This window comes from Vulpes lagopus, chromosome 5 (assembly GCF_018345385.1).
Source record: "Vulpes lagopus strain Blue_001 chromosome 5, ASM1834538v1, whole genome shotgun sequence".
NCBI lineage: Eukaryota > Metazoa > Chordata > Mammalia > Carnivora > Canidae > Vulpes > Vulpes lagopus.
In genome coordinates, this window is record NC_054828.1 from 102,751,014 (window position 1) to 102,766,981 (window position 15,968).

The 15,968-nt window shown below is 39.8% G+C and overlaps 1 protein-coding gene across 1 annotated transcript in view; it reads left to right on the forward strand.

Annotated features, from left to right (window-relative positions):
- Positions 1-1,968: 1,968 nt before the first annotated feature.
- SOS1 (SOS Ras/Rac guanine nucleotide exchange factor 1) overlaps positions 1,969-15,968 on the forward strand; it is a 174,847-nt gene continuing 160,847 nt past the window's right edge. Inside the window, exon 1 of the mRNA XM_041757107.1 lies at positions 1,969-2,207. The gene's annotated coding sequence lies outside the window, so the exon portion shown is untranslated. The remainder of the gene's footprint in view (positions 2,208-15,968) is intronic.

Here is a 15,968-nt window from a genome sequence, read left to right on the forward strand (position 1 = left end):
TTGGTTTTGGCTCAGGTCATGATCTCAGAGTCATGAGATCAAGCCCCAACTTGGGCTCTGCACTGGGCATGGAGGCTGCTTGAGATTCTCTCTCTCTCTCTCCCTCTCCCTCTGCCCCTCTCTGCACACCCCCTACCCCCCTAAAATAAATTTTAAAATCTTTTTAAAAAGAAAAAAACTATAACACCATATATGTATTTTTTATTTCATGAGAAGCACATAGATGGTATGCTTTTCAAGTTCTTGTGTACATGAATGTATCATATAAGTTATAGATTTTAAAGTCAGAATACTTTTATCTCACAACTTTGAAGACAGGGCTCCATTACCTTCTAAAGGTAATGATCTTAAGATCGTTGATTGGCATTGCTGATCTTAAGCCTGACATTGTCTAACTTGGACCCTTTGTAAATGACCAGATTTCTTTTCTCCCCTCTGGAAGCCTTTAGAGTCTGGGCTTCATATTAGTTGCTTTTGCTAGATTATGCCGTGTAACAACCTCAAAATCTTAGTGACCTACAACAAATATTTATTTCCTGCTCCTGTTACAGGGCAGTGGTTGTGGTTTGGCTACTGCAGGTTATGGTTTGAAAACAGGTTCATGTGTCTTCTCACTTAGACACCCAGGCTAAAGGAGCAGATGCTATACGGGGTATGCCCTTCTCATGGCAGAGGGCACAGGAACAAAAGGCCCAGTGGAAACTTGCAATGCCTCTAGAACCTTCTACTCAGGAGCAGTGCGGGTCCCACGGCAAACCACCAGACCCAAGCCCAAGTCCACCTTCTCTTCTGAGTTTGAAAGTGTTCCCTAGGAAGCATCCAACCATGAATCCAGCCCCTGAATTTTTACAAAAATTCTACTCATACAAAGTAATCTGTGGGTAGCATTCTTTACTAAGGATGGGGAGAAAATGAGAAGATGGAGGCAGGATATCTATAGTGGCTCCAGAAAACTCCAAATTTGAATGTTGACATTCATGGGTAGAAGAGTCCTTTTATTCCCCTACCACAGAGGCCATTTCACTCCCACCTCACCCCATGTGGCAACCAGACATCCTGCTCTCTCCATCTTCCTCCCGCTCCTCCCTTCCCCACACTCTCCTCAGTTCTTGGAATTTGGGGATTAATATTTTGGAACTTGAGCAGGAAGCAAGTGACCTGACAGAAAAAGATTAAACATGCCTGTTCCAGTTATCTTTTGCTCCATAACAAACCGCCCCAAAACTTTGAGGCTGACAACAACAGCCATTTCATTATCTCTCACCCGTGTGGGGGTCAGCTGGGGCCCAGCGGGACCATGATTTCTGCTGGCCCCGCTCAGGGTGTCTTGTGCTCAAGCACAAGCCAGATAGCGATGGGGCTGAAACAGCCAAGCCTGCCTCACCCCACACCTGCCTGGAAGGAGGCGCTGAGATGGGGCGCCGGGCGGCCTGGCCTGCCTCCATGTCCCCTGGTAATTTCAGGGCCCGTCTCTCTGTGTGTGATCTCTCCATAACGTGCATCCAGCAGGTGGCAGAACTTCTTACATGTGTGCTCGGGACTCCAAAATAGACAAAAGCAGACGCTGCCAGCCCCCTTAAAGCCAAGAACGGACAGGGTGTCACTTCTGCTACCTTCTATTAGCTAAAGTGAGGCCTGGGTCAGCGCAGATTCAGTGTGGCGGGGGACGTCCCAGGAGCAGGAATTAACAGGAGGCCACCTTTGGAGAGGGATCCCACCATGCTTTAGATAACAGTGAATGGCATACATGCCTTTGTTAAGTGTGCTCATAAAGTAGTAATAAAAGTTAATACTCTCTGGCATTAGACTACTGATATTAAACTGGGTATTTATTACTTTTTGATTGCTGATTGCAGATTTTGATCACTTGGACTCCTTGGTGCCCCCTTCCTGCCCCCCCAAATAGATCTAGTTCCTCCGTGGGTTCCCTTTTATGCCTCTAACACACGTACGCCTTTTAAAGTCCATCAGCTAGACTTGGTTCATAAAGCGGGAGGCACCACCGCACCCTCACCTCTCCTTCTCCCTGCCAACTTCCAGCCCCATAATCTCTGTCGTCAGGGTTGGTAACATTTACAGGGTTCTGGACGGAGACTTGCTCTCCCTGCTTCTCTACAGACTGATTCTAGAAGCTCAAAGACCACAGGCGGTCAGGAGAGGCCTTTGTGTGGACCACCAAGTGAGAACTCGGATGGACTTGGAACGAGGTAAGGCCTTCACATCCTCCTCAGCTGCCGTCCCAGCCTCTGCTGGCTACTGCAATCAGTGTTTTTTATTTTAATGAAAGAAAGGAGGGGAAGGAAAAGAGTGGGAGGGGGAGGGGACGTTTGTGGCCACGTTAACCCGTCACACCTGCAGCGGAGAGGGCAGAAAGGTGGGTAACCTTGTGACCGGACCTGGAGTCCTTTTTCTCCAAAGTGTTGCATGTAAAAAAAAAAAAAGAAAGAAAAAAAGAAAAAGTCTTTCACACTAGTGCGATTGTGGCCTTTGTGGGTGGGAAGCTGATACTGCCACACTGACCATCCTTACAGCGATAAAAGCCTCAAGGGCGCTGGCTGCAGGGTGGGGCCTGAGGGGGGAAGCCGGCCAGCCACTAGGCAAGCCCCTGGGGCCGCCACGGACCCTGAAGATGCATCTACCCCACTGCTGCCTCCGAGTGATTTCTTTGTTCCCAAACTTTCCATAATGTCTCATGAAAGATTATAGCCTGGTACTGAGGCACCATGAACCGTTAGAGAGCTTCCAGCTAGAAGGGATGGAGCAGCCAGGAGGAGTCAAGGGATAGCAGTGGAGTAAAACCCTACACATCTGTAAATAGGAGACCCCAAAATTTGGTGATTGAGACTACAGAGAGGTTGACTTCCCTGTCACCTAATGGTCCAAGATAGGGCTGCACCGCCATGGGCCCGGCCGTTCCTCACAGGCACTCAGGGCCATGAGGACGGCTGCTGTGCCACCCTTGACGCGCAGCTCCCAGGGTCGGTTCAGTCATCGATGTTTAAGCCACAGGAAGGGAGAAGAGGGAAAGTGGAAGGCCAGGAATTCTTTTTACCTGAGACAGATGGAACTGCTACATCGCTCTTCCTCACGTCCCCTGGTTAGAGCTTAGCACCCCCCCCCCCCGGGGGAGGGAGGCTGGGCGGTGTGCTCTGGCTACCTCTCTTTCTTGTGGAAAAGAGGGTGTTTCATTCCTGGTGGACAGCCAGCTTTCTCGGCTGCTGTGGTCACAGCAGAGACCAGGTGACGCCAGCCGGGCGGTAAGCGGAGGGCAGAGGTGGTGCAAGGGCAGTGTGGCTGCTTGAGGACTTGACCCAGCGGGAGATTACAAGAGCAACATTCAGTGACTCCTGAGGCAGCAGACTTCAGACTCGGGGAAACAGCTGGAGGACCCTTGAAAGGGAATTAGCTTCAAGCAATAAGGTTGCTGGGGATTTATCTTCCTAATTGCCATGATGAATGATTCCCCCCTTTGCTTTTATGGAGAGGAACTGTGGTAAAGTAGAAGGAAAAAGGGGCTGGAATTAGGAGACCTGGGTGTAAATCTTCGTTTTTTACCTGTCAGTAACTTTGAAATCAGAAGTCTCTCATTTGGGGGCAGAGGGCACCTGGCTGGCTTTGTCCGTAGAGCATGTGACTCTTGATCAGGGGGTAGTGAGTTCAAACCCCACGCTGGGTGTATAGATTACTTGAACAAAAAAATCTTTACAAAAGTCTCTCATTTTTAGTTTCCTCATCTGCACACTGTCAAGACCCTTCCTTCTTAGCTTGCAAGATTGTTGAGTCAAACAAAAAGGATTTTAAAGGCCTCTGTAAACTATAAAATACATTGCAGATAAAAAAAAATTGCTCGTGATAATAACTTGGTTTATCACACTATGAGATGACATAATGCAAGATCTAAAAAAACAAAAAACCCCACAAAACCCCTGGTCCTTTGGCAATCTCTTGTCTGCAAGCAAGAGCTCCGGGTTGAATGCAGTAAGTTCACATTGCCTCAGACCCACTTGAGAATGAGGGGAAGTTTATATGAAAACATTAATCAAGGATCATAAATCTGAAGGAATTGAAATAGGAGCCTCATTGCTTTCCTATATTTGCCATTTGGATACATGAACAGGAAGTACCCAATATCTGCCCAGCATCTTCCTGAGCTGAGCCTCTAATAGCCTTGCTTCTTCGGGACTTGTATAAAGAGGGAACTTTTATTTTTATTTATTTTTAAGATTTTATTTTTATTTATTCAGGAGAGACACACACACAGAGAGAAAGAGAGAGTCAGAGACACAGACAGAGGGAGAAGCAGGCTCCATGCAGGGAGCCTGACATGGGACTCAATCCTGGGTCTCCAGGATTGTGCCCTGGGCTGAAGGCAGCACTAAACCGCTGAGCCACCAGGGCTGCCCAAGAGGGAACTTTTAGACAGAAAGACCTCAAACTTCATCTCCGGCTTCAAAGGATCATCTCTAAGAAACCGAACTTCTCCATAAATTCAATACAAAAGGCAAAGGAAAGAATGCTCACCAAATAAATCCCAAACCCAAATGCCAGCTATGAAGAATGAAGGAAAAGAGATCAAAATAATTTTTTTTCTGGGAGTTTTTTTTTTTTTTTAATGACTCTAACATCCTGAAACTGTCCCATCATGGGCTCGTTATTATCAGAGCCAGCCCATCTAGGTAAACTGTGAGAAAGGCCATTTGCCTCTGTCTCCCAAACCTTCACACACAAATACGTTCTCATTCATAAGGCATTGGAAATCTACAGACATTGGACTTTCTCCCTTTACCCCAGGGAAACCCCATTCTCAGCAAAGGAGCTGAGGCACTCACTTTCTTTAAGGTGTAAATATTAGTAAAGCATAACATTTTATTCTTTTTTCATGTTTAAGATGAGATAACATTTTAAGCCAAAGGACTAGATCTCTATTTGTGAAATTTCAGATACCAGCCAGCCCATTTCCCAAAAGTCTCACATAAAAAAAAACAAAACAAAAAACAGTCCTTGTTATAAACTTGCATCTTTGCCAATTTGTTCAATGAAAAACAAATTGGTATCTTCTGGTTTTAATTTGTATTCAATATAAACTTTCCATATGTGTTTTTGCCACTTGTGTGTTTTCTTTTGAATATCGCTTACTCATGTCCTTTAGTAGCTCAGTAGAAAGCATTGGGCAGGGAGTTGAGAGACCTGGGAATCAGCCCCAGCCCACACACCTCAGGCCTGGGTTTCTTTAACTATAAAATGAGGGTGACTGGTTCAAGGTGACCATGATATTCTCTAAGAGCTCTAAAATGCACTGCTGAGCACATAATGCCTGGCTTTCTGTAATTTTTGCTTAAAAATAACTAATCACATAGACAAAAGTAAAACCAGGAGCCAAAATCTTTTACCTCCTTTCCACGCTTAATAAACAAATAAGGATGATTCATATACAGCCTGCATTTGCATCATCCAAGCCAATTTGTGTCATCTACGGGCCTAAACCCCTTCTGGCTAATTTCGAGGTGAATTCTTATCTGAGGCCTTTATTTACCTCAGTTATGTTTACAGAAGTTAGTTTAATAATTGCCCTTTTTAGACATTATCTACTACATTTTCCTCAAGTTTGAGAATAAGGCTACATTAGATTGTATCTGAGTTGTTCAAATACTAAATACAGTCTTAAGCAGACACTTGAACGTGGTTCGAGTGATGAATTCTTAGAACAAAACAAGTACCTGCCACTCACTTTATAAAATATAAAGACATGATAGGCAGACACATTGATAGAACTGATGGCTACAATACCACAATTTTGGTTAATAATATAATTACCTAAAATCCTATTTTGGAGACAGTAGATAGGAATTACCACACCCACATTCAGATCCCTTAGTATAGATTCTACTTAGCAAAGATGTTAATAAGGAATTTTAGATGCAAAGGTACAAAACCTCTAGACTATTTCCAATAAACCTACATAGAACTAGGCATACAGTATTCTTGATAGACTGTTTCTTCCTGATTTTTGTTGTTTGTTTTGAAAGATGGTTGAAAAATATATTACACTTGCCTGTTTTCAACAGCCTGAATGAAACAAAGTTAGAAAAGACATTGAAAATAAGGAAGGTAAATTATAATACAGCGAGAGCTGTGCTGTCCAATACAGTAGCCACCACATAAGCCCTTGAGTTATGGCTGGTTCAAACTGAAATCTGGTTAAGTGTAAAATACATACTGGATTTCAAAGGCAGTATGAAACAGAGAATGTGAAATATCTCATTATTAATATTCTATCAATTATATGTTAAAATAATACTTTGGATATACTGGGTTAAAAATTGTTTTAAGCATGCATTTCTAATATATCTATTTACTAACTTGTAAATCATACATATATACATACTAAGCTAAATCACATGCTTTAGAAAATATTTATTTCAGTTATTACTGATACAAAAATTTTGCTCTTACTAAAAATTTCATTACTAGGGGCACCTGGGTGGCTCAGTGGTTGAGGATCTGCCTTTGGCTCAGGTCCTGATCCTGGGGTCCTGGGATCGAGTCCCACCCTCTGCCTATGTCTCTACCTCTTTCTCTGTCTCTAATGAATAAATAAATAAAATCTTAAAAAGTATATATCATTACTAGCATAGCAATATAATTAGTAAGAGAAATATAATTTAATATGTCATGATTATAATGTTTGGTTTAGCACTTTGCAATGAAGCAAAGGTCTGGTTCTATGTTCAGCTTTTTTTTTTCCCCCAATACATTCCATTAAAGTCTGTCAAAGCTAAAAAAAAGTGCTTCAAAACAGTATTATATTATTAGATAAGCTTCCTAAATCATAATACTCATTTTTAATCCTTACCTAACAATTATATTAATGTGTTGTTGAAATTTGGTTAGAAAAGTTTTTCATTTTCCCTAAAGTGAATTAGTTATTCTTACAGATTAATTGGAAGTCGTCAAATTCTTATTTTAAACAAGTGTATTTGAAACTTATTAAAACTCTACATTTGTAAGATTTTTAAACATGTTAGAAAATTCTGTTTTTAAATTTTTTGTGTGTGCACATAATACAGATTTTTTAAAGGTTTGATTATAGGGGATCCCTGGGTGGCTCAGCGGTTCAGTGCCTGCCTTTGGCCCAGGGCTGTGATCCTGGAGACCCGGGATCCAGTCCCACATCAGGCTCCCTGCATGGAGCCTGCTTCTCCCTCTGCCTGTGTCTCTGCCTCTCTCTCTCTTTCTCTATGTCTATCATGAATATATAAATAAAATCTTTTTAAAAAAGGTATGATTATACTTTGAGGGTTTCTTTTAAATTTTTATTTATTTATGATAGGCACACAGTGAGAGAAAGAGAGGCAGAGACATAGGCAGAGGGAGAAGCAGGCTCCATGCACCGGGAGCCCAATGTGGGATTCAATTCCGGGGCCTCCAGGATCGCGCCCTGGGCCAAAGGCAGGCGCCAAACCGCTGCGCCACCCAGGGATCCCTACTTTGAGGTTTTTTAAAAAATAGCAGAATGATGGAATTCTTTCCAAGTATACTTTTTCAAAATAATTTCTTCAAAGTATACATTTCTTTCAAAAAGCAGTTACCATATTATCTATTTCTAAAAATGTCACTTGTGTCTTAAAAAGTTGGTCTGGTTTGTTTTTTCTTTTCTTTTTTTATAAATTTTTTTATTTATTTATGATAGACAGAGAGTGAGAGAGGCAGAGACACAGGCAGAGGGAGAAGCAGGCTCCATGCACCGGGAGCACGACGTGGGATTCGATCCCGGGTCTCCAGGATCGCGCCCTGGGCCAAAGGCAGGCGCCAAACCGCTGCGCCACCCCAGGGATCCCTGGTTTGTTTTTTCTAAAAAATATCTAGTAGCAAGTTTAAAAAATTGTCAACACTTGAAAGACAAGATCAACCTGTATCTTTTTTTTTTTTTTTTAAGATTTATTTATTTATTTATTTATTCATGATAGAGAGAGAGAGAGAGAGGCAGAGACACAGGAGGAGGGAGAAGAAGGCTCCATGCAGAGAGCCTGACGCGGGACTTGATCTTGACACTCCAGGATCATGCCCTGGGCCGAAAGCAGGTGCTAAACCTGCTGAGCCACTCAGGGATCCGCTGCTTGAAGATTCTCTACCTCTGCCCCTCTCCCTACTCTCTCTCTCTAAAATAAATAAATAAATAATAAAATCTTAAAGACTGGATAGTCCCAAAAGAAAAGATGTTCCCCACACTCCCTACCTCATTACAAAGTGTTATTATAAATATTACACTAAGTCCACTTAAGAAGACTTACCTCAGGTGCCTGTACGGCTCAGTTTGTTGGATATCCAAGTGTTGGTTTTGGCTCAGGTCATGATCTCAGGGTGGTGGGATTGATCCCCTTGTCATGCTCTGTGCTCACAGAGAAGTCTGGGATATTCTCTCTCTCCCTCTCTCCCTCTGCTCTTCACGCTACTTATGCACTCGTGAGCATGTGTGTGCACATGTGCATATGCATGTGCATATGGGTTCCTGTGCATGTAGGTACATGCTTATGTGCATGCCTGTGCATGTGAGTGCACTTGCACGTGCTCTCTCTTTTTTTTTCTCTCTCTCAAATAAATAAATCTAAAAAAAAAAAAAAAAAAAAAAGAAGGCTTACCAAGGCTACAATATTCCACAAATACTCTAATAGGCTAAAAGTCAAAGAGTGAATGGAAGCCTCACTGTCAAACTATCCATATCATGAAACTTCTTTCTCTCAGATGTGGCTAAATGAGGATGCCAGTGTTGGTCTCCATGTTAAATAGCAGAATGCTTCGTATCTTTTTTCTTTTCCAGACAAAAAAAAAAAAAAAAAGGGAAAAAAAACAAGTTATGATATTTTCTCTCCATGAGATCTTGTATCCTGAGTGCATGTTTCTGCCTTTGGAGAAGTCTGCTCCAGGCCAGTGAGACTCAAGAACCAGTTGGTTTTTCTGGATCACAGCAAAAATGAGAAAAATATGGACAAAAAAATAATTTTTTCCTTAAGCCAAATTAATTCAAAAGTCTCTCTTTTTTTTTTAAATTTTTTTTTTTATTTATTTATGATAGTCACAGAGAGAGAGAGAGAGAGAGAGAGGCAGAGACATAGGCAGAGGGAGAAACAGGCTCCATGCACCGGGAGCCTGATGTGGGATTCGATCCCGGGTCTCCAGGATCGCGCCCTGGGCCAAAGGCAAGCGCCAAACCACTGCGCCACCCAGGGATCCCACAAAAGTCTCTCTTTTATTTGGGGATTATTCTTCCTTCTTTTTTTTAAACTAAAATGTCTTATCATTTGTAAAATGATGGCCATAGGACATGGCAGTATTAAGTCCTTTCTTGACAACAACAACTACAAAAAAGTCAATTCCTCTAAAATATTTTCAAATTGAATTTCTCTGTGAGGATAAAAAAATCTGTAGTTTATTGTTCTAGATTAAATAGTATTTCAAATCATTCCTGCAAAAAGATTAGGGAAAAGTTCAGAAAGCTGCCTAGTAAATATAAGTGCAGGAAGATACTCAATCATGTCATTAGGAAAATGCAAATGAAAACCACAATGAGATGTCATTTGATACTAATCAAAATAGCTATTCTTTTTTAAATGGAGGAAAATAAGGAGTATGGGCTGGGAAATTGAGAACTCCCTCCTGCACTGCTTTGGGGAATATCAAATGGTGCAGGACCTGTGGACAACAGTTTGGTGGTTCTTCAAAAAGTTAAACCTAGAATTACCACATGATCTAGCAATTCCACTCCAAGGTATCTACTCCAAATAATTGACAGCCTGGGTTAAAACAGGTCCTTGTCTACCAATGTTCATAGCACCATTGTTCACAATAGCCAGAAAGTGGAAACAACCCAAAAGTCCATCAACAGATAAATAGATAAAGAAAATGTGTGATATAGATACAATGGAATATCATTCAGCCTTAAAAAGGAATGAGATTCTTGATACATACTTCAACATAGACAAACCTTGGAAACCTTATGCTAAGGGAAAGAATCCAGAGACAAAAGGACAAATATTGCATGGTTCCACTTCTATGAGATACCTCAAATAGTCAAATTCATAGAGACAGGAAGTAGAATAGTGGTTACCAGATGCTGGGAAGATACAGTTTAATGGGTACAGAGTTTCAGTTTGGGATGTTGAAAAATTTCCAGAAGTGGGTAGTGGTGATGGTGACACGACACCCTGAATGCACTTAAGGCCACTGAATTGTACATGTAAAAATAGTTAAATGGTAAACTTTACGTATATTTTACCACAATAAAAAGAGGGTGGGGGGAATGCCTGGGTGGCTCAGCGGTTGAGCATCTGTCTTCGGCCCAGGGTGTGACCCTGGAGTCCCAGGATCAAGTCCCACATTGGGCTCCCTGCATGGAGCCTGATTCTCTCTCTGCCTGTGTCTCGGCCTCTCTATGTCTCTCATGAATAAATAAATAAAATCTAAAAAAGAGAAAAAAAGAACCAACTACTGATCCATGTAATAGCATGGATGAGAGAGACTTGCTATTTCAATGACATTATGTTGAATAAAAGAATCCAGATACAAAAAGGAGAGTACATAGTTCATGATTCTATTTATATAAGTTCAAACAGGTAGAACTATTGACCTGTGGTGATACAAATCAGAAGAGTGGTTATTTGGAGTTAGGCTGGGATAAGTAAAGAGCAATGAGGGAATTTTCTAGAGTGATGAAAATGTTCTGCATCTTGACTGGGGTTACACAGATGTATACAATTGTCAAAACTCATGCAACTGTACATCTAATATCTGTGCATTCAGCTCTATGCAAAGTGTATGTCAATTAAAAACAAAACAGACAAAACAATATGATGAACTAAAATAGAACTGAATTAAAAATAGACATTTAAAAATAGAGTCATGGGGCATTACAAAACAAAGTGGCTCTCAATACTCAATACTGCCTCAACAATTCAGGTCTTGCTGAATTGCCAGAGCTCATCTCTTCACTGCCTGCTCAGTGGTGGTCAACACAAAAAATTCACAATCCCCAAGAACTTGAAATATTTTTTCATTGTTTCTTGTTTTTTTTTTTTTTTGGTCTGTTTTGTTTGTTTGTTTGTTTGTTTAGTGTTAGATAACAGCGCTAGCTGGCTATTAAGACAAGGGAACAAAAGAAACTGAGCTAGAGGAGAACATTAACCTCAGTTCCAAAGTGTTGTTTCCCCAAGTGTCTCCATTATGGTCCATGAATTCTCGAGATTTCCTAATTTTCAGAAAAACACTCCCCTCTCTACTGGTTTTACTCTGTGGCATTCTATTCTGTGAGGTGTTAATTTAGAGAAAAACAAATTAGGTCAGAAAAATATTCTGTCTGGTTTTCTGCTGAAAGAGGCCCAAAGGATGGATTAAATCATCAATGCAAACCAGAATGTAAATCCCAACCAAACCTTCTGGAAACCACACCCAACTTCCTGGGTAATAGGGCAATGCCTGGGGAACCAGAGTAGTCAGGGCTGCCAGGAGGGAGGAAAAGAGACAAGCGAAGGGAGGATCACACACTATTTTAGGAGCTTTACTCTAATTATGTCACTTAAAGAATGTAAACAAGAGTTTGGAAAAGAGAGTCAAAGAGAGGTTAAAGAAAAAAATGTCTTGCCTATCTTTACCCACCAAGTACAAAGTCATATCTCAGCAGAAGCTGACAATGACAGATTCCAGGAAGGACTGGGTGGAGGTGGCTGCCAAGAACAGTCACCTCCTAGGAACTCCAGTACCTCCTTCCCTACCCCCCCACCCCCACCCCAGAACAGGTGGCTGGGCTTTTGCAAGACTTGTCTAAACAGCCAGTAAAAGAAAGTGCGTGTTTAATTTTGGAGAAAAGACCTGCTGTTTTACATGATTATTTTTAATTAGCTATTTTCTGGGGTTGATTAAATTTGGATATAATTGCACCTTAGGAACTATTTAAGAACCTCAGATTGTAAACCTAGGGCACCTCAGGAATTCAGGGATGGGTTGTCACTCTATGACCAATTGCCAGTCCTGAAAACAAGCATCCTTTGTCCACAGAAGAGATCGTGGTCATGCAAATTTTTTCTGGTTCTTCTTTGCCTGGAAAGAGAATCCCATCTGGCCGACTTCTCTCTCCAATCCATTTTCTTGTATGAAATATGCAAAACACAAATGCATGAGCCACCAGAGCAGCAGATTATGTCGCCTGCATGTAGCAGATAAAATTGAAACATGACAAGAAGTTAAAATTTGCCTCTGGGAGATGCACGTAAAAGATGCTTTATTTGCATAATGATTTTATAAAAAGTTTAATAAGTCCAAGATGGGAAGTCAAATAATTATGGGGGTAAAAAAAAGAAATTTGCCAGTTTGGAAGATTCAGTCATAAATAAAATATAAGAGAAATAGTTTAAGGATCTAGAATATTTTAAACTGAGATGTGAACTTGCTTTATAAATAGAAAAACGTAAGATATGTTTTATACTGTTAAGATTCTATGTCTAACCCAATTTACAATGCACTTTCACACCCGTTATACTATCTAATCCTTATGACTAAGTGGTAGGCAGAGAACATATTATTAGATTTATTTTACAGATGAAGAAGCTGAAGCTTAGAACAATTTTGCCAAAGTTCATACATGAGCTTTAGTTGGAACCCACAAGCAGGTTTTGACATTCAAAACTCCTGGGCTTTTGCCACAATACTCCACTACTTCTATTCTCTTACTGAAAATATTATGAAGCTAAATAATAAGTTAATCAGAGAGCAATCTCTTCAGTTAATTATATTTATCAGTACACATTTAGAAAGGCATTATAGTGTGGCAGTTAAGAGCATGGACTGCTTACCATTGCTTAGCTGTGCTGCCTGGGGTAAGATACTAAACCGTTTTCTCCCTCAGTTTACTTATCTGTAGAATAGGAATACTAAGAGCACCTACCTCATAGAGGTTTTAAAAAGCAATACTTGAGTTAATACATGTTAAGCGCTCAATGCAGTGCCTGACTCATAGTAATCATTTTGCAAGTATAAGGTATTATTCTCTTTGCAAATTAATTTCTGTTTAGGTTACTCTGGTATGTATTGAAATATTAATTATTTCAAGTAGCTGCATTAAATTTGCAGATTAATTTTACGTTTAGGTTACTCTGATAAGCACTGAGATATTTTAAGTAGCTGTGTGTGCTGTATTATATAGATCCTAAAATCCATACACATTAAAGACTGAAACCAAATATCTCATTTTACTATCTCCAGCATGCTCTTGCCAATTATGAGTGAGTGTCTTTTTTTTATCTGATTAAGGATCTGACCTCAGAGTCAGTTAACCTAAAGTCATAACAAAACACTGCAATTTACACCTATTCTGAATCACCCTAGTCTAAGAATCACAGAGACTTCGATATAACTTTGAACAGGCTTTGCCCTTTCCAAAATAATGGTCAAACTCATCTTGCGTGAATAAATTTACTGTGGAGAACATTATTTAGATATCAGGTCCCTTCTGGTTAATGTTCACTAGCAGACTTTGTTCCTGCCCTCAAGATTCATATAAAAACAATCAAATACACAGTCAAGAATCACTGAATCTTCTTGCATCAGACAGCAAGATGCTCTAAACACCTCCTGGAGCCTGGTGGAAAGAACACAGCAACAGCTTGAAGGAGATTCCATCAGGTAAATGAGAGACTATTTGGATATTCAAAAGAATGGTGACTGTAACAGATTTTAGCATGCTGAATTTCCAAAGTCTATGAATCCATGGTGATGGAGGAAGAGAGGAGAATAGAGAGAAAAGTAGGGCAAGGCAAAAGAAAGTTTTTCTGTATAGAAGGATTCCAACTAAGGGTGCCTGGGTGACATAGTCAGTTAAGTGACTTGGTTTTGGCTCAGGTTGTGATATCAGGGTCCTAAGATTGAGCCCCATGTGGGGCTCTGTGCTCAGCAGGGAGTCTGCTTAAGACTCTCTTCTGCCCCTCCACACTTTCTGTCTCTAAAATAAATAAATAAAACTTTATAGAAAAGGATTCTAGCTAATGAATCAACAAAATGAAAAAGCAACCTACAGAATGGAAGAAAATATTTAAACCACATATCAGGTAAAGAGTCAATATCCAAAATATATTAAGAATTTATAAACTCAATAGCAAACCCCACCCCCTAAACAATCCCATCAAAATAGGTAGAGGAACTGACTAGACAGTTTTCCAAAGAAGACAAATGGCCAACAGGTACATAAAAAGATGCTCAACATCACTAATCATCAGAAATGCAAGTCAAATGCAAGTCAAAACTATAGTGAGATCTCACCACACATCTGTTAGAATGGCTATCGTCAAAAAGACAAGAAACAACAAGTGTTGGCGAGAATGTGGAGCAAAGGGAATATTTGTACATTCTTGGTGGGAATGTAAATCAGTGCAGTCGCTACGGAAAATATTATGGAGCTTCCTCAAAAAATTAAAAATAGAACTACCATATTACTGATCCAGCAATCCCACTTCACTTCTGGCTGTATATTCAAAGGAAATAAAAATAGGATATTGAAAAGATGGCTGCACTCCCATGTTTATTGCAGCATTATTCACAATAGCCAAGATATAGAAACAAACTAAGTGTCCATCAATGGATGAATGAATAAAGAAGATGTGATATATATAATGATATATATATATATATATATATATATGGTGGAATATATATATTATTATGGTGGAATAATAATGGCCAAGATATAGAAACAAATTAAGTGTCCATCAATGGATGAATGAATAAAGAAGATGTGATATATATAATGGTGTATATATATATATATATATATATATATATGGTGGAATATATATATTATTTTTCCACCATTATATTCCACCATATATATATACATATATACATATATATACATATATACACACACACAATTTTCATCATATATATGATGAAATATTATTCAGCCTTAAGAAAGAAGGAAATCTTGCCATTTATGACAACATGGATGGACCTTAAGAGCATTATGCTAAGTGACACATGCCAGATAGAGAAAGACAAATTTACATGATCTCATTTATGAGTGGAGTCTAAAAAAGCTGAACTCAGAGAAAGAGTAGAATTAAAATTATCAGGGGCTAGGGGCTGGAGGAAATAGGAAAATGTTGGTCAAAAGATAAAACCAGCAGTTAGAAGATGAATACGTTCTAAGCATCCGATACAAAGTATTGTGATTAGCAATATATTATATACTTCTAAGTTACTGAGACACTCAATCATAAATATTTCACCACACGAAAAAAAGAAATGATAATTATGTGATCTGAAAGAGATGTTAGCTAACACTATGATGGTAATCATATTGCAATATAGAATTGTACCAAGTCAACACATTGTACACCTTGCACTTACCCAATGTTATATGTCAATAATATCTCAGTAAAAAAAGAGGAAGAATTCCAGCGAATAAGTGTTCAATGGATGATGGAAATTTACCATATTGCAACTTCAATAATTTAATTAATGCCAGTAAGGAGTATCTAAATCAGTGGTTCTCAAATGTCAATGTGTATTAGAATCAATTAGAAGCTTGTTAAAACACAAATTACTGGATCCACCCCCAGAGTTCAGCTGGTCTGGGGGCCGAGGGTGCTAAGAATTTGCTTTTTTATTCAAGTCCCATATGATGCTGATTCCAGGATCACACTTTAAGAACTATGGGTTTGAGAACCCATTGGGTGATAGTTTGTTAAGGGACAGAGTATTCACAAAAGCAAGGATTATTTAAAATAAAGATATAAAAGGGGGGAAAAAAAAGAATCAGTAAATCAACACCTTTCTCTGGCTAAGTTCAGATACTGTTCATGTTGTTATTTTGTCCTAGAATCACAGGATCTGAAAAGGGCAGACCTTCCTTGAAATACCAGGCAAGATCACATTGAAAGGTTATAAGCATTTTAGGACCAAGAAATCTAATTTTACTTTTGGTA